This window comes from Cryptomeria japonica, chromosome 3, assembly GCF_030272615.1.
Source record: "Cryptomeria japonica chromosome 3, Sugi_1.0, whole genome shotgun sequence".
Taxonomy (NCBI): domain Eukaryota; kingdom Viridiplantae; phylum Streptophyta; class Pinopsida; order Cupressales; family Cupressaceae; genus Cryptomeria; species Cryptomeria japonica.
In genome coordinates this window covers 152230193-152242351 of record NC_081407.1, presented here as the reverse complement: position 1 = coordinate 152242351, position 12159 = coordinate 152230193, and the positions used below count along the sequence as shown (strand labels likewise).

General features: G+C 44.5%; 1 protein-coding gene across 4 annotated transcripts in view; it reads right to left on the bottom strand.

The window, feature by feature from the left end:
* LOC131067798 (probable NAD kinase 1) overlaps positions 1-12159 on the bottom strand; it is a 223324-nt gene that overhangs the window by 172911 nt on the left and 38254 nt on the right. The gene's annotated exons all lie outside the window — the stretch shown is intronic.

Sequence of the window (12159 nt, the reverse complement as noted above, 5' to 3'; positions counted from 1 at the left end):
ATGCAACGGTTGGTCGCACCCCTTCGGGTATTATATATTGCATACCGTTCCTTCATAGTGGCATCATGATAGTCGTATCTGGGTTTATTGTTATAAGCACTTGATGTACATGGACTGTTGAATTAATACAGAGACTGGTTATTTAATATATTTCCATTATGTTCTGTGCATTTACTTTCTGCATTTAATCGTTTACCCATATGTGGCAAACATTTGGCGTCGTTGCCTAGACATACTCGGGAAAGGAAGGAGCGGATGGTGCACGGACACGATGGGCCTACCCGTTGGTGAGATAAACCCAGAGGCCGACGACGCGCAAACAGAGCTCTACCACGGAGAAGACACTGCAACGAGGGAATTCTCAATCCTCCTTCAGGTGGCCATCGAGACCCACATCCGAAGGGAGGCCACGGAGGCAGAAATCCCAACAAGTGCCGTGTGGACAGCACTAGAAGTTAGCCCAGCAGTAAATCGGTTGATGAACCACCTCCCCCGGTTGCTTGCACAGGCATCACTGGCACAACGAACTCGCCTGGAGGAGATTGCTCGGGAAGAGCGACGCCAACAAATCCTCCAACAGTACGAAGAAAGCAGCCGTCGGGAAGCGGAGCGTGATGGTACAAGGCCAAGAGGAAATTGAACCCTAAATCCCAAAGGGATAAAAGAACATTCTATATTTGAATAAAGGTGTCATAATATTGACACAAGTTGTATCTGATGAGATGAATTAATAAAGGAGTGTTTTGTTTTTATGTGTTGTTATTTATGGAAATGTATGGGAATTAATGCCCAACCTATTAAACAAAGATAGAAATAAGAAAGCACAAACGGAGGAGTGGGAGGCTGCACAGAGGGCCTTGATTCTGGAGCACCAAGTAGAACGTAGACAGAGGCTGAGGCAACTTGCCGAAGGATGACCTGCGAAGGGTTGCCCGAAGGGATCCAAGGAGGTGTCACGGAGGGGGCAGAAGCTGAGGGAAATTTCTACGCGTCACCAGAACACCGTAGGGTGAGAAGCCACGAAGAGTTTTTGGAGGAAACAAGGGTACGGAGGAATCTAGTCGAAGAGACCCGGGATCAGTTCAAAAACTTATCCCTTACACCGCGAAGTGAGGACCACCAAAGGGAGCCAGTAGCAGGCGCAGGTGAGAACGAAGGGGAGGACAACCGTACGGCTGTAGGTGCGACACACGGCAGGCAAAACACCGTACCCCCAGTCACCCAAGCAGGATACACCACCGGCGCCGGAGGGAGTGGCGCAAAGGCACAGACACAGCCACAACCACCTTCGGGGAGACGACCCCCATCAATGGCGAGTAAACAGAAACTATCGAAGTTCAACGACGACAGGAAGGAAGATCCCGTCTGCCATTGCCGCACTTGTGAAACCATATGGTCAGCGAACGGTGTTACCAACCAAGACGAATGGGTAACACAATTTCCACCAACCTTAAGGGGAGTGGCCATAGACTGGTACTCAGATATGGATAAGGCCAAAGTCGACACATGGGCCGACCTGAAGGAGGAGTTCAGGATAGAGTTCTACCTCCTCAGAGACAACAATGAAATAGTAGCCGAAATCTATGGCACAAAGCAGAACAAGAACGAGACTGTCCGAGCCTATAGTCGGCGGCTCAAGGAACTATTGGGGAAAATGGAGAGTCAACCAGCAGATGGCTTGAAAAAGAGATGGTTCATGGAGGGACTGAAACACTCCATCCGGAAGAAGATGAAAATTGTTCCACCAACCTCGTACGAAGATGCATATAATAGAGCGATGGATCTAGAGAGCGAGACCAAGACATCCAAGAAGAAAAAGAAGGAGAATAGCTCGTTCGAGGATGATGACTCTTCCGAGGGAAGCAGCAGCGATGGCGAGTCCAGCAAAAAGGTGCAAGCCCTGCAGAAGGACATGCTGAGGATGATGAAAGAGCTTAAGGTTATGAAGGGAGGTCTGAGCAAGACTGACGAAGGGGAGCTTTGGTGCACGGAATGTAAGACGGACGGCCACACGAAAGGCTCCTGCCAAAAGAAGGCCTATTGTGATATATGCCAGTTGATGGGGCATCCCACCAGGGAATGCCCCTACAACATGAAAACACGAAACCAACAAGTATTGCTTACGCAGGAACAACCAACTACATCGGGCGGTACCTGCAGTTCCCAGGCGAACAACAATGCAACATCGGGAGGCTACTGAGATAACCGGTGGGGAGGACAAAACAACAATAACAATACAAGGAGCCGGATCCAATACGACTCCAAAGGCCGACCGATGGTACAATGCAGAGCGTGCAACCAGTGGGGGCACTTCACCCAAGACTGCCCGAAGGGAGAGGCCACACAATATTTGTGCAAATGGTGTGGACCGAGAGACCACGAAGACGCCACCTACCCGAAGTCCGGCGTCAACTTGCTCAATATCGAGGAAACCAAAGAAGAGGAAGTGCTGGCCGTAACCCGCGCCCAAGCCAAACACGCAATGTGCCCAGACCCGGAGACGGAGAAGCGAAGGGTACGGGAAGCACAGGAAGAAATTGAGAAAGAGATACGAGAAAGGGTGAAGGCGAAGGGTACGGCAAGTACTTCCAGCCGATCAGAGGCGAAGGAGGCTATACTAAATCAAATTTAAAAACTGGAGGTGCCTGTGAAGGTACACGACCTCCTCCAGACGATGCCTCAATTACGAACGGCGTTGCTGAATAATCTCTCCCAACCATGCACCAATACCAACCACCACACAGATGTTTTTTGGGGGTCTGCAATAGACCCCATGCTGCTGGCAGTTAACACTGGAAGGAACCCGGCCATTGTGGAGATGGGTATCCTTGGCACCATTCTAACCGATACCATTGTCGATGGTGGATCAGGAGTGAATGTGAAACCTGGCGGAAGCTGGGGAAGCCGACGCTGTGGCCATCTACATTCAATCTGCTAAGAGCAGATCAGCATGGAATCAAACCCATCGGGACACTGATTGGCCAGCAAGTTACCATTGGGACGCAACCCTTCATACTGGACTTCATGGTAATCCCACTAAAAAAAAAAGGGTATGATGCGATCTTAGGGAGAGGGTGGCTGGTGGCAGCCAAGGCCACCCACAACTGGAAGAAGAACACTCTGTCTATGGAGAATGGAGGAAGGAAGTTTATCATAGACCTTGGGACGCAGTTGGTTAGTGAGGAACTGGCATCGTCTTCGGAATCGAAGGGTGAAGGAGAAGGCGACCTGAGGGACGAAGGACGAGGCTGCAGGGAGCCCAACGACGAAGGGATTCTCAAACTAGGAGAGTGCTCCGAGGATGAGACGAGGTCATTGAATGGGCTCTTCCACTGGCAGATGGAAGATTACGAAATGTTCAAAAGCTACAGGCTCGAAGTAGAGGAACCAGAGCAAGCAACAGAGGAGGTGTACCTGTCGGCATACAGAGAATATTGGAAGGGAGACGCCCCAAACCTCGGTGACGTAGATAATCCCAAGATCATTCGTGTCGGCAACGATTGGAACCCTGTGTGGAAGGTCGCAGCCTTCAAAATCTTTATTATTCTTCTTCTTATGTACGGGAAGGCGACCATGGTTCCTGTAGAATTTATGGTTCCGGGTCTTCGGATGGCCATTGAAAATAGACTTGCCATCAACGGGTTCAAATTGAAACCCTACCATGAGAAGTGCGCAAGGGACCCGAGAGGCCGGAAGGACACCCGAGAGTCCGAAGGGGGACCCAAGAGGATGGAAGGGGACCTAAGAGGCCGGGCAGGAGACTCGACCGGCACGGGACCAAAGCGAGAGACTCTCGGGCGAGGCAAACCGAGAAAGGGCAATCCTAGAGGCACAGGACCCGAGCCGAAGACTAGATTAGGGAGTTAAGGAAAAAAAAAAAAATTGAAAAATAATTTTGAAAAAAATAGAATAAAATAAAAAATAAAAAATAAAAAAAATCTTTGAAAGTGGCGGTTGTACCACCGTACGGTAGAACCACCACGGTGAGACCACCGTGCGATGGAACCACCGTACGGTGAGACTACCATGCGGTGGAACCACCGTACGTTGGACCACATGCGGTGGAACCACCGTACGGTGGACCACTGACGACAGAGGACACCTGCGGTGGAATACCACCGTACGGTGGACCCTCGTACGGTTGAACTGCATTGGGCATGTGGAAGGAAGACCGTACGGTGTGGACGGTTGGTCATGTTGTTCGTACGGTGTGATCCGTACAATGGAGGGGTGACCGTACGGTAAGGAGGATGTTGACCGCACGGGAAGGTGGCTGTACGATTGGAGGTGTCAGTGTTGTTGACCGTACGGGGAGGTTGTATGGTCGGGGTGCCATTGGGGACATTACAGTGGAAAAAAAAAAAAAGACTAGATTGAAAAATCATTCGATGACGTCTGGAGCCAGGACGCTAAAAATGTTAGAGTGGAGAAGAAGGGTTTTGGCATCTTAAAATATCATAGAAATGATGTGCGCCATGGACTTTCGTATGGTTCTGAGGGTTGTAAATTGGTGTTGGCGGCAGGGGCGCTGCCCCTCGACCCCACTGGGGGCACTGCCCCCAGACCCCCAATTTATTTTTGAGCTACAATACACATTTTGAGTTGGGCGAAGGGCATCAGAGAAGTCACGATAAGTGTTGGGTTGTCCCGTACTGTGAGAAAGAAGCCTGAAGCTCAGCATTGGCGGGAAGCCATAAGCCGTAGAGGGAGACAGATTTGGAGGTTGCGAACAAACAGAGTCTGAGGGAAGGCATTGTAGGCACGCAAAGTCATACGGCACTGGGGAGTTATTCAATTCAATTATCAACCTTTGGGGAGTGTGATGGAGGAGTTGAGGCATCTCCTAGCCTTTGTGCTCGAAGGTTGTGGCCCCTTCTCGGCATGATTGGTACGCTTTGAGGAACTCGGAGTATGTCTCGGCTGGACGAGAGGTTGCCTTGGTGGATGCACAGAGGGCTCGAGAGGAGCTGACTAGTAGGTTGGAGGCAGGAGTAGCGTGAGACTTAGCTTAGCGTACCCAAGAGTTAGATGTCGAGAGGGCAGCACGGGTGGCTATCGAGGACAAATTGGCTAGGGAGACAGTATCATTTGAGTAGCAGTTGATGGAGGATGAGACTAAAAAGTGTGTTTTGTAGACAAGTCTGGTTTAGGCACAGGAGGATTGTGATGTCAAAGGAAGCACTAATGGTGAAATCCGCACTTGAGCATCGGATGGTAGCAGAAAAGGGTTTTCAGGCGAGGAAGCAACAGGTGTATGAGTTCCACACTCGACTAGCATTTGCAGTTCCTGCAGTTCTCTACCTTGGTTTTGTTTAATGTAATCTCTATTTTGTATTAAGTCGTTCGGAGATGACTTCTTTTCTTGGGGGGGATGATGTTGCTGGGAATAATCATTATGTTATGTTGTCATATTATGTTTATGTTGTCATCGGTAATAATGAGTTACGGCAATCAGTTAATTAGTCGTCCCGAAGGGCAGTTGGACGCGACGGTTGGTCGCACCCCTTCGGCTATTATATATTGCATACCGTTCCTTCATAGTGGCATCATGATAGTCGTATCTGGGTTTATTGTTATAAGCACTTGATGTACATGGACTGTTGAATTAATACAAAGACTGGTTATTTAATATATTTCCATTATGTTCTGTGCATTTAATTTCTGCATTTAATAGTTTACCCGTATGTGGCAAACAAACTTTCTAATGTTTTAACTCTCATTAACTTAATTTACTGTTTTCAAATCAATGTCTCAAATAAGAACTAATCTATTGCAGCATACTACCTGTTGATGTGTTTTTTTAGGACGCCTTGAACACAATAAAATACTAAGTATTCTATCCACTCTTCAACAAAGAAACCTCATATGCTGAATGATGTGATCAAATGAGATGACTCCAAGGTTTACAATGCGAACAATCAACTTTATGCTCAGGTTAGACTCAATGGTGTATGATGTGATATTGCTAGAATCACAAGGGTACTTACATTTATGAACACCACTGGAACGTAGAATCTATACTAACTCACTTGGAAAATAAAGATAAAAGGAAATGAAGGGTTAGGAAATATAATCTAATCCTAAGGACAATGATGATAATGGATGATGCTTTGATAGACGAATTCCTTCAAATCAAGCCTTGTTTCGTCATGATGACAACAACTACACAAAACTGACGCAATGTTCTAAGCAAATGGAAGTTTTGCATACTGAGAATACATCATCCAAATACCCAATGCTGGTGCAACTTGAACAAGTATCCACAATTGAACTTAGCACAATAAAGAGGTTCAGGATAACTTCACACTGTAGCTTACAATCAACAAACCACAAAAAGTATGAACCAAGGGATTCATCACATATCATTGCATTTCTCCATTAAGATCAATGAACTTCAACTAAATTTGAGAAGTGACAAGAAACCATGCAAATTGTAGAAATAACACAAAGATCCACCCTAACTTCAATGATAATCATGTATTAAATTCGACAAGTTTTGGCAACAATCTCTAGCTTCCTCCTCCTACTCTACTGCTAACTGCTATCTAACAACTATTCACTATTAACCTTTACATATGAGAGAGTGAACCTTATATAGAGGTCACATTACAATTCAAAGACTCAGATTGATTCAAGATCAACGGTTGAGATTACAAGATAAAACCATAATTAGGGTTAGTTATAACTGCCTTCGACCAATGAAAAAATTACAACAGATAGGACACATGTCCATCTTTGAATGCCGATGAATGAATGATGACGTTAGGTGCATTGAACAAACTTCGATGCAGTGTCATGTGTCACCTACTGCTACCTTGAATGAGTCAAGTTAAATAAACTTAGACATGCTGACTTGTCAAAACTTGAGTGGTTGGTGATGAATAGGATGCCACATCAGCTACATCATCACCAAGTGATTGTGATTGAGCAATATCTCTTGATGCTCAACATTATTTCTCAATGCGATGTTGATGGTGGAGCATATTTCCAAATTGCATCATCTTCGTTATCAAGTTTTCTAACTTTGACTAACTCTTTTCAAACTATCTACTTCCTTGATCACATTCACATTCCAATCCTCTAACTTGGGAATTTTGACCTTAGTTTGCACTTCATCATGATGATGCTTGCTTCTGACTCTCCTACTCTTGACTTGAACTCCTTCATGTTGTTCATGCTTGATCATCCTTGTGTATGACGGAGGAAGTATCTTCATTGTTGTACTAGCCTTGATTCTTGGATTTCCGAAGGAAATTCAAGATTGTCTTATGTTTTTCCTCTTTAAACTCTCATCTTGAAGATCTTTGAACTTGTCTCCCCTTTGTATTGCATTGTTGAAAGAGTGAAGTGTGTATGTTAGCTCCTTCCTAGCCTTGAAGTCTTGATGTCCATTTTCCACGTTTGATAAACTTGGTGTTGTGATGCTCTTCATTGTGACTCCTTATGCATTCTTGTGAAGTCTTCTCTCTTCATGTGAATGAATCTTGGCGTTGCATCCCTTAATGAGCTTCGTTCTCATGTTACATTTGCCTCCTTGACCTCAAAGCCTGAAAAGAAAACAAACATGGATCAAGGATTATATAAGTAAAATAATAAAAGAACACCTAATCCCTTCACAATCTTACAATACCAATTATGCCTCATGTATGGCGGAGTTTGAACAAACTTAACAATTATTTATTCTGCATTGGTGGAGTTTAGAGAAGTCCTACAATTTGTTGTGGTGGACTTAGAGACATGTTTTACATTGTGTCAAGGTTAATGGCAGAGGCATTTCCCCACTTTCCAATGGCAGACTTCAGATTATTTTGACATTTTTTCTGCTTTGTGCATAGCGTACTTTGATTAAATTTCACACTCTCCACTAAAAAGTAACGGATTTTTTGAGGGCTTTACATTTTTCATGATCAGAGGTTGAAACATTTCCACACTTTCCACTCTAGAAATCGTGGACTTTGCAATAAGTTTTGCAATGTTCCATTATGACTGGCAGAGTTTCATAAAAATTTGCATTTTTGTCAATCAAAGTAGCAGACTTTGTGAAGGTTTTACATTTTATCCCACTTATGCATAGCAGAGTTTGTGGTTTTACCTTTATGCTGCCAAAGTTCGGCAATATCGTGACCTTTTCAAAGTTTTTTAAACTTTATCCCTTTCAACCTCCTTCATTGGTGAACTTCGGCGATTCTACCTATTTCACAAACTTTTAACAATTTCGCGATTTACCTTCTTTTAGCGAAGATCGGGACTTTTTGCTCTTTTTGCAAGCTTTTGATATTTTCGCCTTTTTGCCAAAGTTCAGCATTATGGCTTATTTCGCAAGCTTTAAAACTTCATGATTTTCCTCTTAGTTGAATTTCGGCAATTTTCACTAGTTTTCAAAGTTTTACACTTAAACATTTTCAACCTCCTTTTGGCGAAAATCGGCACTTTGGGTCTTTTTGCAACCTTTAGATGCTTTATCATATTTAGGGGATTTTGCAAGCTTTTATCTCACTTAACTCGAGCGATTTTGCAAGTCGAAAAAGGACTTTTGCAAAGTTTCAAACTTAAGCGATTTTGAAATTTTAAAGCTCATGCGTTAAACTCACCTTGCGGATTCCCAAGCTTACGCTCATGACAACATCGTCCCTGGACTGATTACGGGCACTCAAAAAAGACGCGAGACACCCTACGCAGAACTCAACAGGGCGAAGGTTAAAACCAAAAAGAGGGGGACCCTATCGGTGACAGGGAGCGTGTGCAATGCACAACAAATGGCGACTCTGCTGGAGAAATGCTTCCAAGCATTTCGGGGATGCAAGTCCGGACCGAACCCAGAATCTCCAATTAACCACCACAATTTAGACGAGAAAGGGAGAAAAGGTCTTTCCAAACCAGATAATGTTACGGGTCAAATCGAATCACATGAAAATCGGATTAACCAGTGTGTGCAAGTGAAGTTCATTCCAGCTTAGAAAGAGTTGAGGCATCAATGTTTCACTATATCAAGTTGTCCAGCGAGCTGATACTACAAAAGCAACCTGGATAAAGCCTTGCTGCCAGCAAGCGTTCATAGCCCCGGCGGAGTTATCGCCTGTTAGCTCACAAAGATTGCTCTGTTTCCGGTAAGAAAAAGTTTTTTACTTTTGTTCAATACCGGCAAAGATGCCTGCATTCCTATTTGCCAATTTTATGCTTGTTATCAAGTTGATTTTTAAGCGTCTTTACTCTTGATTCTTTTCTTCTTTTTTTTGGCATAGTAGGCAGTGAAGCCTACGCAGGATTGAGCGTAACAATGGTCACTGAAGCAGAGCTTCGGACCTTATCATTGACGTAGTGTCCCTTTGATGAACAACTAATTGTATGCGATTTTAAAATGTATTTGTGCAGTAATCATGATGCCGAGGATGGGTTTTGACAAGAACAAGATCTTGTAGAGAAAGGCTATCTAGATCAATCTGACCTCATCATGGGGCGCTCCAATAATCAAGTGTCCTGCCCGAACTAAGATCCTAGAAGGGAAAGGTTGCGAAATTCTAACATTGCACCAATGTCGCACATAGCAAACAAGCTTCCTTTCAAAATTGACAAGGGTCCCAAAACAAAACAGGAAATAAACTAAGCTAAAACAGGAAAGCGGAAAGACTACTCTATTATATACACGGGAAAGGTTTCAAAAGAAACCTAAGGCTGGAAGTAATGCTTGAGGAATTGGCCATTTACAGGCAAGGGAACATCCTCACCGGTTAGGGTCCTTAGTCGGAATGCATTTTCTCCCAAAATTTCAGAAACTTGGAAAGGACTGAGCCATAGATTATCAAACTTGTCGTGCTCTCCTTTCCACTCATGTGCTTTGTCCCAACAAAGGACGAGGTCAGAAATGTGGAAGGCTTTTACTTTTGCCCTTCTGTCAAACCAACGCTTGACCACCTCTTGGTGCTTAGCAAAATTATCAATGGTGTTGTCTCTTTTTTCTTCCAAATACAGTAGTTGGGACAACCTGGCCTCTACGGTATTATCGATCCCCAAATACTCCTGCATGAATTGCAGGGTTGGTATTCTCAATTGTATGGGAAAAATAGGGTTGAGGCCATATACCAAATGGTATGGTGAAGTTCCGATGGCGGACTTACATCTAGTACGGTCTGGCCAAAGGGCAAATCGGAGTTGGGTATGCCAATCTTTTGGATTTTTATCAATAAGCTTCTTGATCACTTGCAACAGGTTTTTGTTGGTGGACTCAGCCAAACTGTTACCTTGGGGATAGTAATTTGATGAAAACTTTAAAGTTACCCCATAATCAAAGGCCCAGTTAGAAAATTTTAATGATGCAAATGCAGAACCGTTATCACAGACTAAAGCATGAGGACAACCAAAGCGTGTATGTTTTCTTCTAAGAATTTGATAGCAACATCAGCATTGCATTGCTTTAAAGATTGAGCTTAAAACCACCTCGTACAATAATCAGAAGTGGTTAGAATGTACCTGTGCTGCGCAGAGGAGGGTGGGTTGATCATACCAATGAAGTCGAGAGCCCACTGGCCGAATGGTTTTACCTCTATGACTGGCCGAAGCGGCATGGCTAGGGTTCGCTCCTTGGTTGCAGCTACATGGCAAATATGGCAGGTCCTTACGTGTTCATGGGTGTCTCTGAATAGGGTGGGCCAATAATAGCCTGCCCTAAGGATTTGGTGGGCTGTTGCCAAGCCTAACCCATGACCTATTCCATACTTAGCATGGAACTGCTCTATGATTTGACATGCCTCATCTCTATTTACGCACCTTAGGTAAATCCCCTCATGGTTTCTCCGATACAAGACAACGCCTTGCAGCACGAAACGACTGCTCTTCATCCTCAAAGCTCTTTTCTGCACTGGATTGAGGTGTGATGGACATTTTTGATTGAGGAGATAAAAGGTTATGTCATCATACCATCCATCTGGCGAGACTTGTTCGATCAGGTACTGCTGATGTACAATTCCTCAGCATTCCGATGCGAGAGTCTGCGTCAGAGCTTGACCTCTCACTAGTTTCATGGGTTGAATCTCAATGTCATATTCTTGGATAATGGTCACCCACTTACCCCTCCTTTCGCCCAGCTCATTCTGCATCAGTAATGTCTCTACAGCAACATCCGACACTATGGCGTATATCTTACTCCTTAGTATATAATGCCGAAACTTCTTAATGGCTTTAACTAATGCGTAAGCTTGCTTCTCGATATTTGGGTACCTCAACTCGGCATCTTTCAGCAGAGTGCTCATGAATGCTATTGGGTGTTCTCCTTCTTCTTCCTTTCGCTGAGTTAAAATTGCTGCACAGGTGTGTTCGGAAGCGAAAGAATATATGTAGAATGACCTCAGGTAGTCGGGGCTTACCAAAACCGGCGCCTAGACAATAGCTTGTTTGATCTCCTCAAACGCCCTTTTGGTTACTGGGGTCCACTCTATCTTGGCATCTTTCTTGAGCATGTCGTTGAGCGGGTGAACTATTTCTGCAAATCCGGTTATAAATTTTCTAACAAAATTTATCTTCCCGAAGTATGACTTTAGTTCCTTTTTGCTTGCACGGAGATTAATTTGCAGTATGGCTTTGATTCTGTCAGGATCAATTGAGATCCCCTTTTCTAAGATAACATGACCGAGAAGCTTACCTTTGGTCACACCGAACATACAATTTTTGGGATTTAGAGATATCCCGAACTGGCAACAGCGCTGAAAAACTTTCTACAGATCATTCACATGGTCTTCTCTCCTCTTGGAGAATACCGTCAAGTCGTCCATATAAATAATTATGCATCGGCCCGTAAGGTCCTTAAAGGCGATGTCCATGGCACGCTGAAATGTTGCTCCTGAGTTGATTAGACCAAAAGACATTCTTCTGTAGGCAAACACTCCCCACTTGGTGGTGAACACGGTCTTCAGCCGGTCCTCATACTCAACCATTACCTGGTTGTACCCTGAATATCCATATAGAAAAGACATCATCTAGGATCCATTGACCATCTGCAAGACCTCATCTAGCGAAGGTAGCGGGTAGTTGTCCTTTTCTGATGCTCTGTTCAAGTTGCGGAAGTCTACACACAATCTGATTTCACCACTCTTTTTCCTTACGGGAACTAGGTTAGCCACCCAGGTAGAATGTCGAACTGGAAAAATAATACGAGCAGCCAGCAAC